Source organism: Pseudophryne corroboree, chromosome 4 (genome assembly GCF_028390025.1).
Source record: "Pseudophryne corroboree isolate aPseCor3 chromosome 4, aPseCor3.hap2, whole genome shotgun sequence".
NCBI lineage: Eukaryota > Metazoa > Chordata > Amphibia > Anura > Myobatrachidae > Pseudophryne > Pseudophryne corroboree.
Window position 1 is genome coordinate 78140721 of NC_086447.1, and position 22277 is coordinate 78162997.

Consider the following 22277-nt stretch of genomic DNA (forward strand, 5'->3'; position numbering starts at 1 on the left):
GGTCACACTATCAGCAACTTGCAAGTAGTACTCCTAAGCAGACAATCACAATATATACTGGTGGTCAGTGTGGTCACAATGGCAGTGTGGCACTCTGGCAGCAAAAGTGTGCACTGTACGTTAAAATATGTACTCCTGAGTCCTGCTCTCAGACTCTAACTGCTCCCCACTGTCAGTGTCTCCCCCACAAGTCAGATATACAGTCACACTATCACTTCAGCAAGTAGTAGTACTCCTCCTTATGCTCCCCAAAATTACTAAAGTAAATACTGTGTCTCTCTCTACTCTAGTCTCACTCTCTTCTCTATAAACGGAGATGACGCCAGCCACGTCCTCTCCCTATCAATCTCAATGCACGTGTGAAAATGGCGGCGACGCGCGTCTCCTTATATAGAATCCGAGTCTCGCGATAGAATCCGAGCCTCGCGAGAATCCGACAGCGGGATGATGACGTTCGGGCGCGCTCAGGTTAACCGAGCAAGGCGGGAAGATCCGAGTCGCTCGGCCCCGTGTTCCGAGGAACCGAACCCGCTCATCTCTACTAAAAATGTGTGTAAATTAAAGTTATTGAGGTTAATAATACTGTAGGAGCAAAATGACCACCAAATTCTGTGATTTTAGCATTTTTCTTATTTTTTTAAATCATCCAGATCCAAAACCAAAATACGAAAGGGTGGTTTTGGCAAAACTAAGCCAAAACCAAAACACGAAAGTGGAATTAGAACCGAAACACAAAACATGTAAAGTGCCAGCCGCACATCTCTAATAATTATAGACCACGGCACAACTAGCTAGCTGTGTGGATCATGGCTGTACAGTACAGTTATGCCAAATCCTTGTCTCTGTTTTGTCGTTTTGCTGAGTGTATCTTTTTAAGGAGTTTTCTGGCCAGGTTACAAAACTTTGTTACTAATCTGTTTACTCTGACTGAGAGAACTTGTCTTTTCACTACCTCTGATATTATGAGTTAGAGCTTCCAAGAAACTGTGATACAGCTGAAACTGACTTGCTGAGTCTTCCACACACAGTCGGTGCGTTTTCTGCTACTGAAAGGTTTCAACTGTGTCCTCTGCAATAATTAAGGTGAGTCCTTCTACAGGATATGGATAAAAAGTTCAGTTGGTGGCATTTAAAGTAGAGATGAGCGGGTTCGGTTCCCTGAGAACCGAACATCACGTCCCAAGCCCGGCTCGGGACTGCCCGCCAGATTCAGAAACCAGAACGAGGCAAAATGTCATCATCCCGCTGTCAGATTCTCGTGGCTTTTGGATTCCATATAAAACAGCCGTGCATCACTGCCATTTTCACTCTGGACTTGGAGAGTGAGGAAGACAGACCTTTCGTGTCTGTCTCTCTCCGTAAGTGGTGGCGTCGGGTGGGGTCACTGTGTGCTCTCTAGGGGTGCTGTCCCATGTGCTGTTAGGGGTTCTGTCCTGTCACTGTGCTGTTAGGGGTGCTGCAGCTGTACATGGGTGTTGCTGTCCTGTCTGTCACTGTACTGTAAAAATATAGGGGTGCTGTGAAAATACAGGGGTGCTGGCATAAATATACTGTTTAGCCATGATCCACAGAGCTAGCTAGTTGTGCAGTGGTCTATAATTATACATGTTTGGGTATTGCTCTATGGGGATGCAGTCAATTTTCCTACAATCAAAATCCCAGCAACCATTGACTGACAGTCAAAAGCCTGAGAAGGTCAAAATACAGACTTTTAAAATATCAACAAGTCAAAAAGTCATCATGAGTTTTTCATGATTTTTCTCATTGAAACCAACTTGTTCATACTTCACCACCCCAGTGGACGTGGAAGGGGAATATAATAGTGTGCTGAGAGCAGCGAGGCACCGTTCCCGAAGAATGGCGAGCCCAGTGAGCCAAGCAAGGGGACGCGGTACACTTATATGGTGACCATATAGACCTATGCGACATTCACACAAAATTAAAACCTGTGTTGACTTTTTAACCTGTCGACATTTAAATGTTGGCATTTTGTCCTTGTCGGTATTTTGACCATCGGTCAATTTTTGTAGAGATATTGATTGTAGATATTTCATATTAATCCCGCTCTATTGGTTCTTCTCCCAGATCCACTACCTCTATTATCACCATCACCATACTCTACAATACATTATACTGTACAGTATGTAAAAAGTATTCCTGTATGTATGGATTCTATTTCTCTTTCCATACATTGCAACATGAATCATAATAGCAAACAAAGGAAAGAGAAAAGAGTTGTCGTCTTTTACTGGCGCATAAGAGAGATTTGCATAAAATATAACTTTTATTACATTATGTTTATAAGTTGGTTGTGAAATAAAACATACATAAAGTGGTTTGAAATAATGTGATGATTAAAAACCTCGTGCCTCACTGTATGTTTGTTTTATATATTGCGTATGCAATTATATTTGTTTGCTCCCATGTGTATTTTATATTACCATGTAATTAACCATTGGAGGTGGGGGGGTTCTCCCTTTAGTTCCATTAATGCAGGCATGTCCAAACTGCGGCCCTCCAGCTATTGAGAAACTACACATCCCAGCATGCCCTGACACAGCTTTAGCATTCTCTGACAGCAAAACTGTGTCAGGGCATGCTGGGATATGTAGTTTCACAACAGCTGGGGGGCCGCAGTTATTTATTTATTAACAGTTTCTTATATAGCGCAGCAGTTTGGACATGCCTGCATTAATGTAAATGGTCTTCAGTAATATAAATGCACTTCCCTAAAGAAAGGGGTCATATCGCCAAAAATGACCCTTCTTTCATATATTAGATATCACAAAGAATTTTATTTTGGAGAGGTGTTGAAATTGGATGACACTCTCTACCTGCTGCTATCCTTTCGTCAAAGTAATGTCCTATTGAACTGATCAACGTGTAGTCAAGAGCTTTAGGGGCTATTTAGAACTGATCTGTGCATGTTTGCACAGCAGCATTCAGGTATGAACTACGCATGCGCCGACACGCAAGTGCGCCGGCAGCTGTCTCTAGCTAGCGAACAACTCTGCCTGATTGACAGGCAGAGGCGGTCGCTGGGCGGGAGGGGACGGGACGTCAGCATTAAGCCGCCGTTTAAGGGCCGTAGTCCGGCCAAAGAAGCCGTGACCGGACTGTGCTGGTGGCAGGACGCAGTGGCTGTGAGATGTCACAGGCAGCCGCTGCGACCCGGGCAGCGATGAGTAGCTCCCAGCCAGCGCGCAGGATCTCCGCTGGCCAGGAGCTACTCCTGAAGTACAAAAGCATCACCGCTGTGTGATGATTTTGTGCTTCTGCGAAGGGGCAGGGACTGACATGCGGGGTGGGCTAGCTCTCTTTTGGGTGTCTCCCCACATGTCAGTGGGCCTGATTGTAGCTTTGCTAAATTTAGCACAGCTATGATCAACTCTGAATCACCCCCTTAATGTGGTGGTGTTCCTTATACTGTAGGTCTACTTATTAGCAATGGGACAAGTTTGTATAACACGTGGTTTTTTAATTATTTTATCTGCTGACAGTGACAATATGTCATGTCTATTATGCAGATACTGGGACCCTGATATAAGTGGCACACAAACATTGACTAAATTATAGAGATGTGCGGCGGCACTTTTCGTGTTTTGTATCTGGATCCTCGCTCGTGTTTTGGATCTGGATTGGTTTTGCCAAAACCACCCTTTTCGGGTCTTGGTATTGGATGATTTTTGAAAACAAAACAAAAAACAAAAACAGCTAAAAATCACAGAATTTTGTGGTAGTTTTATATCCTACGGTAATATTAACTTCAATAACATTCATTTCCACTCATTTCTAGTCTATTCTGAACACCTCATACCTCACAATATTGTTTTTAGGCCAAAAGGTTTCACCAAGGTAGCTGGACGACTTTACTAAGATACACAAGTGTGCGGCACAAACACCTGGCCCATCTAGGAGTGGCACTGCATTCGCCACTGCACTAATGGCGGATACCGGATGCACGTCTAAAACCAACATAGTTGTTAAGGCCTCAGTTATCCGCTTTGCAACAGGATGACTGCTGACATATTTAATCTTCCTCGCATAGGACTGTTGTACAGTCATTTGCTTAGTTGAAGTAGTATATCCCTTTGGGATGACGATAGATTCCCAGCAGCAACAACAGCAGCAGCAGCATCAAGAGGGAGTGGTTCTTGATATTTCCCTATTTTATCCTCCAAATTTTTGTTCTCCGTTATGTTTCTGGAGTTATATAACAAAATGCAGCAAAGGAGAGCGTACCTCTACACTACGCAGGGAAAACCCTGTTAAAATTATTTGGATTAAATATTAATAACCCCCTTTATTTGGATGAAATAATATATACCACCTGATTTATACGGCAGTATCACTGGACTGGATTTTATAGCAGTACCACTGGATTTATACAGCAGTATCACTGGACATATATATGGCAGCATAGGGACATCAACACTGGACTGATGCAGGACAACACAGGACCACTGCAATGGACTGGACTTATACAGCAGCACTGGACATATGGCAGCAGAGGACACCACCACTGTGACTGGACTGATGCAGCATAAGACACCACCACTGGACTGAGCAGCTCTGTAATTGCAACCCCACTTTCCTTCCCGCACAGACACTGAGGACAGTGACACATCCTCTCGCTACGCACTCCAATCCCGGAGTGAAAATGTCAGAGACGCGCGGCTCCTTATATGGAATCCAAAACCCACGAGAATCCGACAGTGGGATGATGACATTTTACCTCGTTCTGGTTTTCGAGTCAGGCAGGAAAATCCAAGCTGGGCTTTGATCCGGGCTCGGGTAGTGAAGTTCAGGGGGGTTCGGTTCTCAGCCTGCAAGGGTCTCATTTGCGCTCGCCCCGCTGTCAGCAAGCAAGTAGGTAATAGCAGTGTAAAGTCTTAAGAAGTGGTGCAAGTAAAAAAAAATATATATTTTATATATATATATATATATATATACACAGTATATATATGTGAAAGGGTAGTAGAACCCGGCGCCTTCTGTGTTGTGTGGTTTCCAAGTGAAGCTAGAATAATGTTAAGCGTACCGCATCACAAGTGTGTTCAGGCCTGTAGAATTGGTGTAACTTCTCCTGGTCGCGATCTTCTTACTTCCCCGGTTGCTCCGTGGGTGGACCGTGAGGAGATTTAGAAAACCACAATAGTGTAATATTGCAAAACAACAGTGACAGGTGTGCTGGTATAGAAAACGTTTTTTCAAATGTGATGAATAGTGAAAAAATAATAATTCACTCAGTGTCAATTTCATAAACACAGTAGTGTATCTAATAAGTACCATCAGGACATGTAGATCTTGCATATAGTATATTCCTTTATGGTGTTCCTCTCCCGTGGTGTGGAGTTCAGGGCTCCTATTAATAAGGAAAATTCTCCCAGATACGGGAAAGAAAGCCCATAGTGTAATAGTTTATAGAGTAGTTTTTTTAATACAAACAAAACAAAAATACAATAGTAAATGGACCCGTACAATAAATAAAGAATTAAAGGCTTATCTGAGATCCTCTATCAGAGGAGTGGAATGTCTTCCCAACGCGTTTCATCTTCTTTAGATTAGTTAGGACTTCATTAGGGGGATACCCCTTGATGAAGTCCTAACTAATCTAAAGAGGACGAAACGCGTTTGACAGACGGTATCTGGACTCCAGGTCGACAGCACAAAGGTCGACACACCTTAGCTCGACGCCAGTTGGTCGACACACCTTAGGTCGACATGGACAAAGGTCGACAGGGATAATGTCGACATGGAAAAAGGTCGACATGAGTTATTCACGATTTTTCTTTTTTTTTAACCTTTTCATACTTAACGATCCACGTGGACTACGATTGGAATGATAAAGTGTGCAGAGCTAAGTGTTAGCGGAGCGAAGGCACCATGCCCGAAGCATGGTGAGCGAAGCGAGCCATGCGAGGGGACGCGGTGCACTAATTGGGGTTCCCGGTCACTCTACGAAGAAAACGACACACAAAAAACATAAAAAACTCATGTCGACCTTTTTCCACGTCGACCGTGTTCCTGTCGACCTTTTGTCCATGTCGACATTTTGACCAAGGCGACCTAAGGCGTGTCAACCAATTGGCGTCGACCTAAGGTGTGTCGACCTTTGTGCTGTCGACCCTCAGTCCCAGACCCGGACAGAAATTCCACTCCTCTGATAGAGGATCTCAGATAAGCCTTTAATTACTTTATTTATTGTACGGGTCCATTTATTATTGTATTTTTGTTTGTTTGTATTAAAAAACTACTCTAAAAACTACTACACTAAGGGCTTTCTTTCACCAATCTGGGAGAATTTTCCTTATTAATACGAGCCCTGAACTCCACACCACGGGAGAGGAACACCATAAAGGAATATACTATATGCAAGATCTACAAGTCCTGATGGTACTTATTTTAAACTACCTTAGGTTGTGGATACACTACTGTGTTTATGAAATTGACACTGGGTGAATTATTATTTTTTCACTATTCATCACATTTGAAAAAACGTTTTCTATACCAGCACACCTGTCACTGTTGTTTTGCAATATTACACTATTGTGGTTTTCTAAATCTCCTCACGGTCCACCCACGGAGCAACCGGGGAAGTAAAAAGATCGCGATCAGGAGAAGTTACACCTATTCTGCAGGCCTGAACACACTTGTGATGCGGTACGCTTAACATTATTCTAGCTTCACTTGGAAACCACACAACACAGAAGGCGCCGGGTTCTACCACTCTTTCACATTTTTATTCAACAGGACTTTGGAAATAGAGTCCATACAAGAGAACCTGCTTAGCAGCCCCCCAGAATTAGGGGATGTGTTTTTGAACTTTAAACGGGATTTATCATTCTAGTCTACTTACCCATAATAGTCTTGTTTTATTGGTAGTAGCGCTATTTGCACCACTGTTCACACACACACACACACATATATATATATATCTATTAGAGATGAGCGGGTTCGGTTCATCGAGATCCGAACCCCCCCCGAACTTCACAAATTTTACATGGTTCCGAGGCAGCCTTGGATCTTCCCGCCTTGCTCATTTAACCTGAATGCGGCCGAACGTCATCATCCCGCTGTCGGATTCTCGCAAGATTCATATTCTATTTAAAGAGCCGCGTGTCTCCGCCATTTTCACTCGTGCATTGGAGATTGAACGGAGAGGACGTGGCTGCATTCTCTCCCTGAAAAGCTCTGTATCTGTGCTCAGTGTGCTGCAAATATCTGTGCTCAGTATGCTGCAACTATCTGTGCTCAATGTGCTTAAAATATCTACGTTCTCTGCCTGAAAACGCTCCATATCTGTGCTCAGTGTGCTGCAAATATCTGTGCTCAGTGTGCTGCATTGTGGGGACCACCAGTACATAATTATAGTAGTACAGTACAGTAGGCCATTGCTGTATCTTGCAGCTCTGTGTCAAGTATACTATCCATATCTGTGCTGCATTATTGTGAGCAGTACATAGTATGACAGTGCAGCATTTTGGTGACCAGCAGTTTACTTATAGTACAGTACAGTAGGCCATTGCTGTAGCTTGCAGCTCTGTGTCAAGTATACTATCCATATCTGTGCTACATTGTTGTGAGCAGTATACAGTAGGACAGTGCAGCATTTTAGTGACCAGCAGTAGTAGTACAGACAGTACAGTAGGCCATTGCTATTGATATATTACTGGCATATAATTCCACACATTAAAAAATGGAGAACAAAAATGTAGAGGGTAAAATAGGGAAAGATCAAGATCCACTTCCACCGCGTGCTAAAGCTGCTGCCACTAGTCATGGCCGAGACGATGAAATGCCATCAATGTCGTCTGCCAAGGCCCATGCGCAATGTCATAGTAGAGAGCATGTAAAATCTAAATCACAAAAGTTCAGTAAAATGACCCCAAAATCTAAATTAAAAAGCATCTGAGGAGTAGCATAAACTTGCCAATATGCCATTTACAACACGGAGTGGCAAGGCCCTCTCCTATGTTCCTCATGACTAGTGGGCCAGCTTCACATGAGGATAGAAGCATTCATCTTCCCGCTAGAAAAATGAAAAGACTTAAGCTGGTAAAAGCACAGCAAAGAACTGTGCGTTCTTCTAAATCACAAATCCCCAAGGAGAGTCCAATTGTGTTGGTTGTGATGCCTGACCTTCCCAACACTGGACGGGAAGAGATGGCACCTTTCACCATTTGCACGCCCCTTGCAAGTGCTAGAAGGAGCACCCACAGTCCAGCTCCTGATAGTTAAATTGAAGATGTCACTGTTAAAGTACACCAGGATGACAGCGGATGAAGTCCACTGACAACTAAATCCCTTCCTCTTGTACCCAAGCTCCTGCAAACCACACCAGCAACTCCCTCAGTGTCAATTTCCTCCTTAGACCGGAAAGCCAATAGTCCTGCAGGCCATGTCACTGGCAAGTCTGACGAGTCCTCTCCTGACTGGGATTCCTCCGATGGATCCTTGAGTGTAACGCCTACTGCTCCTGGCTCTGCTGTTGTTGCTGCTGGGAGTTGATCATCATCCCAGAGAGGAAGTCGGAAGACCACTTGTACTACTTCCAGTAAGCAATTGACTGTCCAACAGTCCTTTGCGAGGAAGATGAAATATCACAGCAGTCATCCTGTTGCAAAGCGGATAACTCAGGCCTTGGCAGCTGTGTTGGTGTTAGACGTGCATCCGGTATCCACCATTACTTCACAGGCAATTAGAGAATTTCTTGAGGTAGTGTGTCCCTGGTACCAAATACCATTTAGGTTCCACTTCTCTAGGCAGGCGGTACCAAGACTGTACACAGACGTCAGAAAAAGACTCACCAGTGTCCTAAAAAATGCAGTTGTACCCAATGTCCACTTAACCATGGACATGTGGACAAGTGGAGCAGGGCAGACTCAGGACTATATGACTGTGACAGCCCACTGGGCAGATGTATTGCCTCCCGCAGCAAGAACAGCAGCGACGGCACCAGTAGCAGCATCTCGCAAACGCCAACTCGTTCCTAGGCAGGCTACGCTTTGTATCACCACTTTCCATAAGAGGCACACAGCTGACAACCTCTTACGGAAACTGAGGAACATCTTCGCAGAATGGCTTACCCCAATTGGACTCTCCTGGGGATTTGTGACATCGGAAACGCCACCAATATTGTGCGTGCATTACATGTGGGAAAATTCCAACACGTCCCATGTTTGGCACATACATTGAATTTGGTGGTGCAGAATTATTTAAAAAATATCAGGGGCATGCAAGAGATGCTGTCGGTGGCCCGAAGAATTGCGGGCCACTTTTGTCATTCAGCCACCGCGTGTCAAAGACTAGAGCACCAGCAAACACTCCTGAACCTGCCCCGCCATCATATGAAGCAAGTGGTGGTAACGGGGTGGAATTCAACCCTGTATACAGTATGCTTCAGAGGATGGAGGAGCAGCAAAAGGCCATTCAAGCCTATACATCTGTCTACAATATAGGCAAAGGAGGGGGAATGCACCTGACTCAAGCGCAGTGGAGAATGATTTCAACGTTGTGCAAGGTTCTGCAACCCTTTGAACTTGCCACACGTGAAGTCAGTTCAGGCACTGCCAGCCTGAGTCAGGTCATTACCCTCATCAGGCTTTTGCAGAAGAAGCTGGAGAGATTGAAGGAGGAGATAATACGGAGCGATTCTTCTAGGCATGTGGGACTTGTGGATGGAGCCCTTCATTCGCTTAACTAGGATTCACAGGTGGTCAATCTGTTGAAATCAGAGCACTAAATTTGGCCACCGTGCTCGATCCTACGTTTAAAGCCTATGTTGTATCTCTCTTTCCAGCTGACACAAGTCTGCAGAGGTTCAAAGACCTGCTGGTGAGAAAATTGTCAAGTCAAGCGGAACGTGACCCGTCAACAGCTCTTCCTTCACATTCTCCCGCAACTGGGGCTGCGAGGAAAAGGCTAAGAATTCTGAGCCCACCTGCTGGTGGTGATGCAGGGCAGTCTGGAGCGATTGCAGACATCTGGTCCGGACTGAAGGACCTGCCAACGATTACTGACATGTCGTCTACTGTTACTGCATATGATTCTGTCATCATTGAAAGAATGGTGGAGGATTTTATGAGTGACAGCATCCAATTTGGAGGCCCTTGCACAAACTGGCTTTATTTTACCTAAGTTGCAACCCCTCCAGTGTGTACTCCGAAAGAGTGTTTAGTGCAACCGGTTACCTTGTTAGCGATCGGCGCACGAGGTTACTTCCAGAAAATGTGGAGAAGATGATGTTCATCAAAATGAATTATAATCAATTCCTCCGTGGAGAGATTCACCAGCAATTGCGTCCAGAAAGTACACAGGGACCTGAGATGGTGGATTCCAGTGAGGACAAATTAATAATCTGTGAGGAGGGGGATGTATACAGTGAAAGGGGTGAGGAATCAGACAATGAGGAGGATGTGGACATCTTGCTTCTGTAGAGCCAGTTTGTGCAAGGAGAGATTGATTGCTTCTTTTTTGGTGGGGGCCCAAATCAAGCAGTCATTTCAGCCACACTCGTGTGGCAGACCCTGTCGCTGAAATGATGGGTTTGTCAAAGTGTGCATGTCCTGTTTATACAACATAAGGATGGGTGGGAGGGCCCAAGGACAATTCCATCTTGCACCTCTTTTTTTATTATTTATTTTTGCATCATGTGATGTTTGGGGCTAATTTTTTTAAGTGCCATCCTGTCTGACACTGCAGTGCCACTCCTAGATGGGCCAGGTGTTTGTGCCTCCCACTTGGGTCGCTTAGCTTAGTCGGTGCAAATTTTAGGACTAAAACTAATATTTCAGAAAGACTGGAAAGAAGTGGAAATTATGGTTATTGAGGTTAATAATACTATGGGATCAAAATAACCCCCAAATTCTATGATCGAATCTGTTTTTGAGGGTTTTTTGAAAAAAAAACACCCGAATCCAAAACACACCCGAATCCGACAAAAAATTTTCAGGGAGGTTTTGCCAAAACGCGTCCGAATCCAAAACACGGCCGCGGAACCGAATCCAAAACCAAAACCCGAAAAATTTCCGGTGCAGATCTCTAATATATATATATATATATATATATATAAAACCTAGTATTTGAGGTTGAATAAAGGCAAATTGGCCATCGTGTTCAACCGGTTATATACCACTATATATCTCATAGTGGTATTGTGTACACTACCACAAGGGGTATGGCTACAGAAATTGGGGGCGTGTTAACATGACATAACGTAATTTGCGGCACTATATAAGAAACTGTTAATAAATAAAAATAAAATAAATAATGACGTCATCCATTTCTCGTCACTCTGAGAACATTCCTTTCCATTTCAAATGCACCTTACCTATGTGGTGGTTTCTCAAAACCTTCTGAAGAAATGTTTCCTTCCTGGTCAGACAGCATCTTCAGTAGAGATGAGCGGGTTCGGTTCCCAATTAACTGAACCCCTCCAAATGTCATGCTCCAAGCCCAGATCAGAGTCTGGCTCAGGACTTCCCACCAGACTCGGAAACCAGAATGAAAAAAATGTCATCATCCCTCTGTCGGATTCTCGCGGGTTTTAGATTCCATATAAGCAGCCGCGCGTTGCTGCCATTTTCACTCCAGACTTGGACAGTGAGGAAGACAGACCTTTTGTCTCTCTGTGGGTGGTGGCATCTGGAGAGGTCAGTGTGTGCTCTGTAGCGGTACTGCTATAGTCACTGTGGTGTACCCGTGCTGTCCTGGCGGTCACTGGTGTTTCATGTGCTGTTAGGGATGCTGCAGCTCTATATGGGTGTTGCAGTCCCGGCTGTCACTGTGTTGTACAGGGAGCAGGGGCACTCCTGTAAAATATAGGGGTGCTGCTGTTAAAACAACATTACACTGGCCCTGAATGCTGTAAAAATACAGTGGTACAGTGAAAATAAATGTATACTGGCCTTGTCTTGTATGCTGTAAAATTACACGGGTGTTGTGAAAATACAGGAGTGCTGGCACTGTCCGCGGTTACAATGTCTAGACCTGACCTTCACAACACTGTATAGGAAGAGGAGGTTCCTTTCACCATTTGCATGCTCCCTGCAAATGCTGTGAGGAGCACGGCCAGTCCAGTTGCTGATATTGAGATTGAGGATGTCACTGTAGAAGTACACCAGGATGAGGATGATATGGGTTTAGCTGACACTGTGGAGGAAGTCAACCAAGAGGATTCTGATAGTGATGTGGTTTGTTTGAATAATGCACCAGTGGACACAGTTGTTGGCCATGGGATGAAAAAGCCCATTGTCTTGCCTGGGCAAAACACATAAAAAGCCACCTCTTTCATGTGGAATTATTTCTTCACAAATCCGGACAACAGGTATCAAGCCATGAGTTGCCTTTGTCAATCTGTAATAAGTAGGGTAAGGATGTTAACCACCTAGGAACATCCTTCCTTATACGTCACCTGCAGTGCATTCATAAAAAGTCATTGTCAAGTTCAGAAACTTTGGGTAATAGCGTAAGCAGTCCACTGACACCTTAATGATTTGGTTTAGTTTGAATAACATTTCTCTGTGAGGATGAGGATGTTAACACTGAAGGATGGGGGGGAATCTGAGGATTAGGGTGACATCTTGCCTCTGTAGAGCCAGTTTGTGCAAGGAGAGATGAATTGCTTCTTTTTGGGTTGGGGGGGATTATTGCTTCTTTTTTTGTGGGGATGCAAACAAACCAATAATTTCAGCCACTATCATGTGGCAGACCCTGTCGTTGAAATGATTGGTTTGTTAAAGTGTGCATGTCCTGCTTATACAATATAAGGGAGGGTAGGGGAGCCTTATTTTTCTCTTTGCATTATGTGCTCTTTGGGGCCTAGTTTTTAAAAGTGCCATCCTGTCTGCCACTGCAGTGCCACTCCTAGACGGGCCAGGTGTTTGTGCAGCCCGCTTGGGTTGCTTAGCTTAGTCATCCAGCTACAGTACCTCTTTGCAACCTTTTGGCCTAAAAACAATATTGTGAGGTGTTTAGAATAGACTGGAAATGAAAGTTATTGAGGATAGTAATATAGTAGTATCAGAATTACCTCCAAATTCTGTGATTTTAGCGGTTTTTATGTTGTTGTTTTTTTAAATCGTCCAGATCCAAACCCAAAACCCGAAAGGGTGGTTTTGCCAAAACCAATCCAGATCCAAAACACAAAACCCTAAAATTGCTCACCGCACATCATAATATATAAATATATATACACACACACACAAACAGGTGCAGCCAGAACTTTGTGGGCCCCATAGCAACATTTAGAAGGTACCCCCGTCTCAATGCTTCTAGAGAGAACCTTCTCTGCAGCAGTTGTTAATTTTATGTCCTATAATAGTGCCCTAGTTTATATTGTGCATCATTACATTGCCCCTGTTCATATTATATAACATTAAAATGCACACTACAATAAGCAGGTCCAGGGGCATACCTAGATATATTGCAGGCCCCAAGGAAAAAGGTTGAAAGGACCCCAACGTACCACCCAATGGTGGAAAAATGTATATAACACATGTAACTTTGACAGGGAAGGTGGGCCCCTCTCAGGTCTTGGACCCATAGCAACTGCACTGCCTGCACCTATGGTAGACACACACATACACACACACACACACACACACACACACACACTTCCCTTTTTTCATATTTTGTTATGTTACAGCCTTATTCCAAGATGGAATAAATTCATTTTTCCCCTCAAAATTCTACACACAATACGCCATAATGACAACGTGAAAAAACTTTTTTAGATTTTTGCAAATTTATTAAAAATAAACTAAGAAATCACATGTACATAAGTAATCACAGCCTTTAGCTAGGTACACACTTTACAATTATCTGACAGATAATATGCCAGGCCTGGCAGGTTGTAATGAAAATCTGGAAATGGATGAGACCAAATTACAATAGACCATTTGCTCCCAAACACTGGAAAACAAACAATACCTGTCGTTCAGACAAATTGTTTAAACACAAATTTAACCAACTTGTATAAACAACTATTTTAGTCCATTTCGCAGTGTTTGGGAGCAAATGGTCTATTGTCATTTGCTCTCATCCATTACCAGATTTTCATTCCAACCAGCCAGACCTGGCAGATTATCCTTCAGATAATTGTATAGTATGTATCTAGCTTTTGCCATGAAGCTCAAAATTTAGCTAAGGTGCATCCTGTTTCCACTGATCATCCTTGAGATGTTCCTACAGCTTACAGCTTGGTAAATTCAGTTGATTGGATATGATTGGATGGAAAGGCCACAGCTAGCAGATTACTCTTCACATGGATTTTTCTTGAAGAATAAAACTCTTTTCACGTTCATCTAAACTGTGAGTGCTGGTAATTTCTAGAGATGAGCGCCGGAAATTTTTCGTGTTTTGTGTTTTGGTTTTGGGTTCGGTTCCGCGGCCGTGTTTTGGGTTCGACCGCGTTTTGGCAAAACCTAACCGAATTTTTTTTGTCGGATTCGGGTGTGTTTTGGATTCGGGTGTTTTTTTCCAAAAAACCTAAAAAACAGCTTAAATCATAGAATTTGGGGGTCATTTTGATCCCAAAGTATTATTAACCTCAAAAACCATAATTTCCACTCATTTTCAGTCTATTCTGAATACCTCACACCTCACAATATTATTTTTAGTCCTAAAATTTGCACCGAGGTCGCTGGATGACTAAGCTAAGCGACCCTAGTGGCCGACACAAACACCTGGCCCATCTAGGAGTGGCACTGCAGTGTCACGCAGGATGTCCCTTCCAAAAAACCCTCCCCAAACAGCACATGACGCAAAGAAAAAAAGAGGCGCAATGAGGTAGCTGTGTGAGTAAGATAAGCGACCCTAGTGGCCGACACAAACACCGGGCCCATCTAGGAGTGTCACTGCAGTGTCACGCAGGATGTCCCTTCCAAAAAACCCTCCCCAAACAGCACATGACGCAAAGAAAAAAAGAGGCGCAATGAGGTAGCTGTGTGAGTAAGATAAGCGACCCTAGTGGCTGACACAAACACCGGGCCCATCTAGGAGTGTCACTGCAGTGTCACGCAGGATGTCCCTTCCAAAAAACCCTCCCCAAACAGCACATGACGCAAAGAAAAAAAGAGGCGCAATGAGGTAGCTGTGTGAGTAAGATAAGCGACCCTAGTGGCCGACACAAACACCGGGCCCATCTAGGAGTGGCACTGCAGTGTCACGCAGGATGTCCCTTCCAAAAAACCCTCCCCAAACAGCACATGACGCAAAGAAAAAAAGAGGCGCAATGAGGTAGCTGTGTGAGTAAGATAAGCGACCCTAGTGGCCGACACAAACACCGGGCCCATCTAGGAGTGTCACTGCAGTGTCACGCAGGATGTCCCTTCCAAAAAACCCTCCCCAAACAGCACATGACGCAAAGAAAAAAAGAGGCGCAATGAGGTAGCTGTGTGAGTAAGATAAGCGACCCTAGTGGCCGACACAAACACCGGGCCCATCTAGGAGTGTCACTGCAGTGTCACGCAGGATGTCCCTTCCAAAAAACCCTCCCCAAACAGCACATGACGCAAAGAAAAAAAGAGGCGCAATGAGGTAGCTGTGTGAGTAAGATAAGCGACCCTAGTGGCCGACACAAACACCGGGCCCATCTAGGAGTGGCACTGCAGTGTCACGCAGGATGTCCCTTCCAAAAAACCCTCCCCAAACAGCACATGACGCAAAGAAAAAAAGAGGCGCAATGAGGTAGCTGTGTGAGTAAGATAAGCGACCCTAGTGGCCGACACAAACACCGGGCCCATCTAGGAGTGTCACTGCAGTGTCACGCAGGATGTCCCTTCAAAAAAACCCTCCCCAAACAGCACATGACGCAAAGAAAAAAAGAGGCGCAATGAGGTAGCTGTGTGAGTAAGATAAGCGACCCTAGTGGCCGACACAAACACCGGGCCCATCTAGGAGTGTCACTGCAGTGTCACGCAGGATGTCCCTTCCAAAAAACCCTCCCCAAACAGCACATGACGCAAAGAAAAAAAGAGGCGCAATGAGGTAGCTGTGTGAGTAAGATAAGCGACCCTAGTGGCCGACACAAACACCGGGCCCATCTAGGAGTGGCACTGCAGTGTCACGCAGGATGTCCCTTCCAAAAAACCCTCCCCAAACAGCACATGACGCAAAGAAAAAAAGAGGCGCAATGAGGTAGCTGTGTGAGTAAGATAAGCGACCCTAGTGGCCGACACAAACACCGGGCCCATCTAGGAGTGGCACTGCAGTGTCACGCAGGATGTCCCTTCCAAAAAACCCTCCCCAAACAGCACATGACGCAAAGAAAAAAAGAGGCGCAATGAGGTAGCTGTGTGAGTAAGATAAGCGACCCTAGTGGCCGACACAAACACCGGGCCCATCTAGGAGTGTCACTGCAGTGTCACGCAGGATGTCCCTTCCAAAAAACCCTCCCCAAACAGCACATGACGCAAAGAAAAAAAGAGGCGCAATGAGGTAGCTGTGTGAGTAAGATAAGCGACCCTAGTGGCCGACACAAACACCGGGCCCATCTAGGAGTGGCACTGCAGTATCACGCAGGATGTCCCTTCCAAAAAACCCTCCCCAAACAGCACATGACGCAAAGAAAAAAAGAGGCGCAATGAGGTAGCTGTGTGAGTAAGATAAGCGACCCTAGTGGCCGACACAAACACCGGGCCCATCTAGGAGTGTCACTGCAGTGTCACGCAGGATGTCCCTTCCAAAAAACCCTCCCCAAACAGCACATGACGCAAAGAAAAAAAGAGGCGCAATGAGGTAGCTGTGTGAGTAAGATAAGCGACCCTAGTGGCCGACACAAACACCGGGCCCATCTAGGAGTGTCACTGCAGTGTCACGCAGGATGTCCCTTCCAAAAAACCCTCCCCAAACAGCACATGACGCAAAGAAAAATTAAAGAAAAAAGAGGTGCAAGATGGAATTGTCCTTGGGCCCTCCCACCCACCCTTATGTTGTATAAACAGGACATGCACACTTTAACCAACCCATCATTTCAGTGACAGGGTCTGCCATACGACTGTGACTGATATGACGGGTTGGTTTGGACCCCCACCAAAAAAGAAGCAATTAATCTCTCCTTGCACAAACTGGCTCTACAGAGGCAAGATGTCCACCTCATCATCATCCTCCGATATATCACCGTGTACATCCCCCTCCTCACAGATTATCAATTCGTCCCCACTGGAATCCACCATCTCAGCTCCCTGTGTACTTTGTGGAGGCAATTGCTGCTGGTCAATGTCTCCGCGGAGGAATTGATTATAATTCATTTTAATGAACATCATCTTCTCCACATTTTCTGGATGTAACCTTGTACGCCGATTGCTGACAAGGTGAGCGGCGGCACTAAACACTCTTTCGGAGTACACACTTGTGGGAGGGCAACTTAGGTAGAATAAAGCCAGTTTGTGCAAGGGCCTCCAAATTGCCTCTTTTTCCTGCCAGTATAAGTACGGACTGTGTGACGTGCCTACTTGGATGCGGTCACTCATATAATCCTCCACCATTCTTTCAATGTTGAGAGAATCATATGCAGTGACAGTAGACGACATGTCCGTAATCGTTGTCAGGTCCTTCAGTCCGGACCAGATGTCAGCATCAGCAGTCGCTCCAGACTGCCCTGCATCACCGCCAGCGGGTGGGCTCGGAATTCTGAGCCTTTTCCTCGCACCCCCAGTTGCGGGAGAATGTGAGGGAGGAGATGTTGACAGGTCGCGTTCCGCTTGACTTGACAATTTTCTCACCAGCAGGTCTTTCAACCCGAGCAGACTTGTGTCTGCCGGAAAGAGAGATCCAAGGTAGGCTTTAAATCTAGGATTGAGCACGGTGGCCAAAATGTAGTGCTCTGATTTCAACAGATTGACCACCCGTGAATCCTTGTTAAGCGAATTAAGGGCTCCATCCACAAGTCCCACATGCCTAGCGGAATCGCTCCGTGTTAGGTCCTCCTTCAATGTCTCCAGCTTCTTCTGCAAAAGCCTGATGAGGGGAATGACCTGACTCAGGCTGGCAGTGTCTGAACTGACTTCACGTGTGGCAAGTTCAAAGGGCATCAGAACCTTGCACAATGTTGAAATCATTCTCCACTGCGCTTGAGACAGGTGCATTCCACCTCCTATATCGTGCTCAATTGTATAGGCTTGAATGGCCTTTTGCTGCTCCTCCAACCTCTGAAGCATATAGAGGGTTGAATTCCACCTCGTTACAACTTCTTGCTTCAGATGATGGCAGGGCAGGTTCAGTAGTTTTTGGTGGTGCTCCAGTCTTCTGTACGTGGTGCCTGTACGCCGAAAGTGTCCCGCAATTCTTCTGGCCACCGACAGCATCTCTTGCACGCCCCTGTCGTTTTTTAAAAAATTCTGCACCACCAAATTCAAGGTATGTGCAAAACATGGGACGTGCTGGAATTTGCCCATATTTAATGCACACACAATATTGCTGGCGTTGTCCGATGCCACAAATCCACAGGAGAGTCCAATTGGGGTAAGCCATTCCGCGATGATCTTCCTCAGTTGCCGTAAGAGGTTTTCAGCTGTGTGCGTATTCTGGAAACCGGTGATACAAAGCGTAGCCTGCCTAGGAAAGAGTTGGCGTTTGCGAGATGCTGCTACTGGTGCCGCCGCTGCTGTTCTTGCGGCGGGAGTCCATACATCTACCCAGTGGGCTGTCACAGTCATATAGACCTGACCCTGCCCTGCTCCACTTGTCCACATGTCCGTGGTTAAGTGGACATTGGGTACAGCTGCATTTTTTAGGACACTGGTGACTCTTTTTCTGAGGTCTGTGTACATTTTCGGTATCGCCTGCCTAGAGAAATGGAACCTAGATGGTATTTGGTACCGGGGACACAGTACCTCCAACAAGTCTCTAGTTGGCTCTGCAGTAATGATGGATACCGGAACCACGTTTCTCACCACCCAGGATGCCAAGGCCTCAGTTATCCGCTTTGCAGTAGGATGACTGCTGTGATATTTCATCTTCCTCGCAAAGGACTGTTGAACAGTCAATTGCTTACTGGAAGTAGTACAAGTGGGCTTACGACTTCCCCTCTGGGATGACCATCGACTCCCAGCAGCAACAACAGCAGCGCCAGCAGCAGTAGGCATTACACTCAAGGATGCATCGGAGGAATCCCAGGCAGGAGAGGACTCGTCAGAATTGCCAGTGACATGGCCTGCAGGACTATTGGCATTCCTGGGGAAGGAGGAAATTGACACTGAGGGAGTTGGTGGGGTGGTTTGCGTGAGCTTGGTTACAAGAGGAAGGGATTTACTGGTCAGTGGACTGCTTCCGCTGTCGCCCAAAGTTTTTGAACTTGTCACTGACTTATTATGAATGCGCTGCAGGTGACGTATAAGGGAGGATGTTCCGAGGTGGTTAACGTCCTTACCCCTACTTATTACAGCTTGACAAAGGCAACACATGGCTTGACACCTGTTGTCCGCTTTTCTGTTAAAATACCTCCACACTGAAGAGCTGATTTTTTTGGTATTTTCACCAGGCATGTCAACGGCCATATTCCTCCCACGGACAACAGGTGTCTCCCCGGGTGCCTGACTTAAACAAACCACCTCACCATCAGAATCCTCCTGGTCAATTTCCTCCCCAGCGCCAGCAACACCCATATCCTCCTCATCCTGGTGTACTTCAACACTGACATCTTCAATCTGACTATCAGGAACTGGACTGCGGGTGCTCCTTCCAGCACTTGCAGGGGGCGTGCAAATGGTGGAAGGCGCATGCTCTTCACGTCCAGTGTTGGGAAGGTCAGGCATCGCAACCGACACAATTGGACTCTCCTTGTGGATTTGGGATTTCGAAGAACGCACAGTTCTTTGCGGTGCTTTTGCCAGCTTGAGTCTTTTCAGTTTTCTAGCGAGAGGCTGAGTGCTTCCATCCTCATGTGAAGCTGAACCACTAGCCATGAACATAGGCCAGGGCCTCAGCCGTTCCTTGCCACTCCGTGTGGTAAATGGCATATTGGCAAGTTTACGCTTCTCCTCCGACAATTTTATTTTAGGTTTTGGAGTCCTTTTTTTACTGATATTTGGTGTTTTGGATTTGACATGCTCTGTACTATGACATTGGGCATCGGCCTTGGCAGACGACGTTGCTGGCATTTCATCGTCTCGGCCATGACTAGTGGCAGCAGCTTCAGCACGAGGTGGAAGTGGATCTTGATCTTTCCCTAATTTTGGAACCTCAACATTTTTGTTCTCCATATTTTAATAGGCACAACTAAAAGGCACCTCAGGTAAACAATGGAGATGGATGGATACTAGTATACAATTATGGATGGACTGCCGAGTGCCGACACAGAGGTAGCTTCAGCCGTGGACTACCGTACTGTACTGTGTCTGCTGCTAATATAGACTGGTTGATAATGAGATGTAGTATGTATAAAGAAGAAAGAAAAAAAAAACCACGGGTAGGTGGTATACAATTATGGATGGACTGCCGAGTGCCGACACAGAGGTAGCTACAGCCGTGGACTACCGTACTGTACTGTGTCTGCTGCTAATATAGACTGGTTGATAATGAGATGTAGTATGTATAAAGAAGAAAGAAAAAAAAACCACGGGTAGGTGGTATACAATTATGGATGGACTGCCGAGTGCCGACACAGAGGTAGCTACAGCCGTGGACTACCGTACTGTACTGTGTCTGCTGCTAATATAGACTGGATGATAATGAGATGTAGTATGTATAAAGAAGAAAGAAAAAAAAAACCACGGGTAGGTGGTATACAATTATGGATGGACTGCCGAGTGCCGACACAGAGGTAGCTACAGCCGTGGACTACCGTACTGTACTGTGTCTGCTGCTAATATAGACTGGATGATAATGAGATGTAGTATGTATAAAGAAGAAAGAAAAAAAAAAAACCACGGGTAGGTGGTATACAATTATGGATGGACTGCCGAGTGCCGACACAGAGGTAGCTACAGCCGTGGACTACCGTACTGTACTGTGTCTGCTGCTAATATAGACTGGTTGATAATGAGATGTAGTATGTATAAAGAAGAAAGAAAAAAAAACCACGGGTAGGTGGTATACAATTATGGATGGACTGCCGAGTGCCGACACAGAGGTAGCTACAGCCGTGGACTACCGTACTGTACTGTGTCTGCTGCTAATATAGACTGGATGATAATGAGATGTAGTATGTATAAAGAAGAAAGAAAAAAAAAACACGGGTAGGTGGTATACAATTATGGATGGACTGCCGAGTGCCGACACAGAGGTAGCTACAGCCGTGGACTACCGTACTGTACTGTGTCTGCTGCTAATATAGACTGGTTGATAATGAGATGTAGTATGTATAAAAAAGAAAGTAAAAAAAAACCACGGGTAGGTGGTATACAATTATGGATGGACTGCAGAGTGCCGACACAGAGGTAGCTACAGCCGTGGACTACCGTACTGTACTGTGTCTGCTGCTAATATAGACTGGATGATAATGAGATGTAGTATGTATGTATAAAGAAAGAAAAAAAAAACACGGGTAGGTGGTATACAATTATGGATGGACTGCCGAGTGCCGACACAGAGGTAGCTACAGCCGTGGACTACCGTACTGTACTGTGTCTGCTGCTAATATAGACTGGTTGATAATGAGATGTAGTATGTATAAAAAAGAAAGAAAAAAAAAACCACGGGTAGGTGGTATACAATTATGGATGGACTGCAGAGTGCCGAGTGCCGACACAGAGGTAGCTACAGCCGTGGACTACCGTACTGTACTGTGTCTGATGCTAATATAGACTGGATGATAATGAGATGTAGTATGTATAAAGAAGAAAGAAAAAAAAAAACACGGGTAGGTGGTATACAATTATGGATGGACTGCCGAGTGCCGACACAGAGGTAGCTACAGCCGTGGACTACCGTACTGTACTGTGTCTGCTGCTAATATAGACTGGATGATAATGAGATGTAGTATGTATGTATAAAGAAAGAAAAAAAAAACACGGGTAGGTGGTATACAATTATGGATGGACTGCCGAGTGCCGACACAGAGGTAGCTACAGCCGTGAACTACCATACTGTGTCTGCTGCTAATATAGACTGGTTTATAATGAGATGTAGTATGTATAAAGAAGAAAGAAAAAAAAAAACCACGGGTAGGTGGTATACAATTATGGATGGACTGCCGAGTGCCGACACAGAGGTAGCTACAGCCGTGAACTACCGTACTGTGTCTGCTGCTAGTATAGACTGGATGATAAATAATGATATAAAAAATATATATATATCACTACTGCAGCCGGACAGGTATATATTATATAATGACG

The 22277-nt window shown here is 45.2% G+C and overlaps 1 protein-coding gene across 1 annotated transcript in view; it reads left to right on the plus strand.

Moving 5' to 3' along the window:
* The first annotated feature begins 1010 nt into the window (after positions 1-1010).
* LOC134908924 (cytochrome P450 2C5-like) overlaps positions 1011-22277 on the plus strand; it is a 194809-nt gene continuing 173542 nt past the window's right edge. Inside the window, exon 1 of the mRNA XM_063915177.1 lies at positions 1011-1083. The gene's annotated coding sequence lies outside the window, so the exon portion shown is untranslated. The remainder of the gene's footprint in view (positions 1084-22277) is intronic.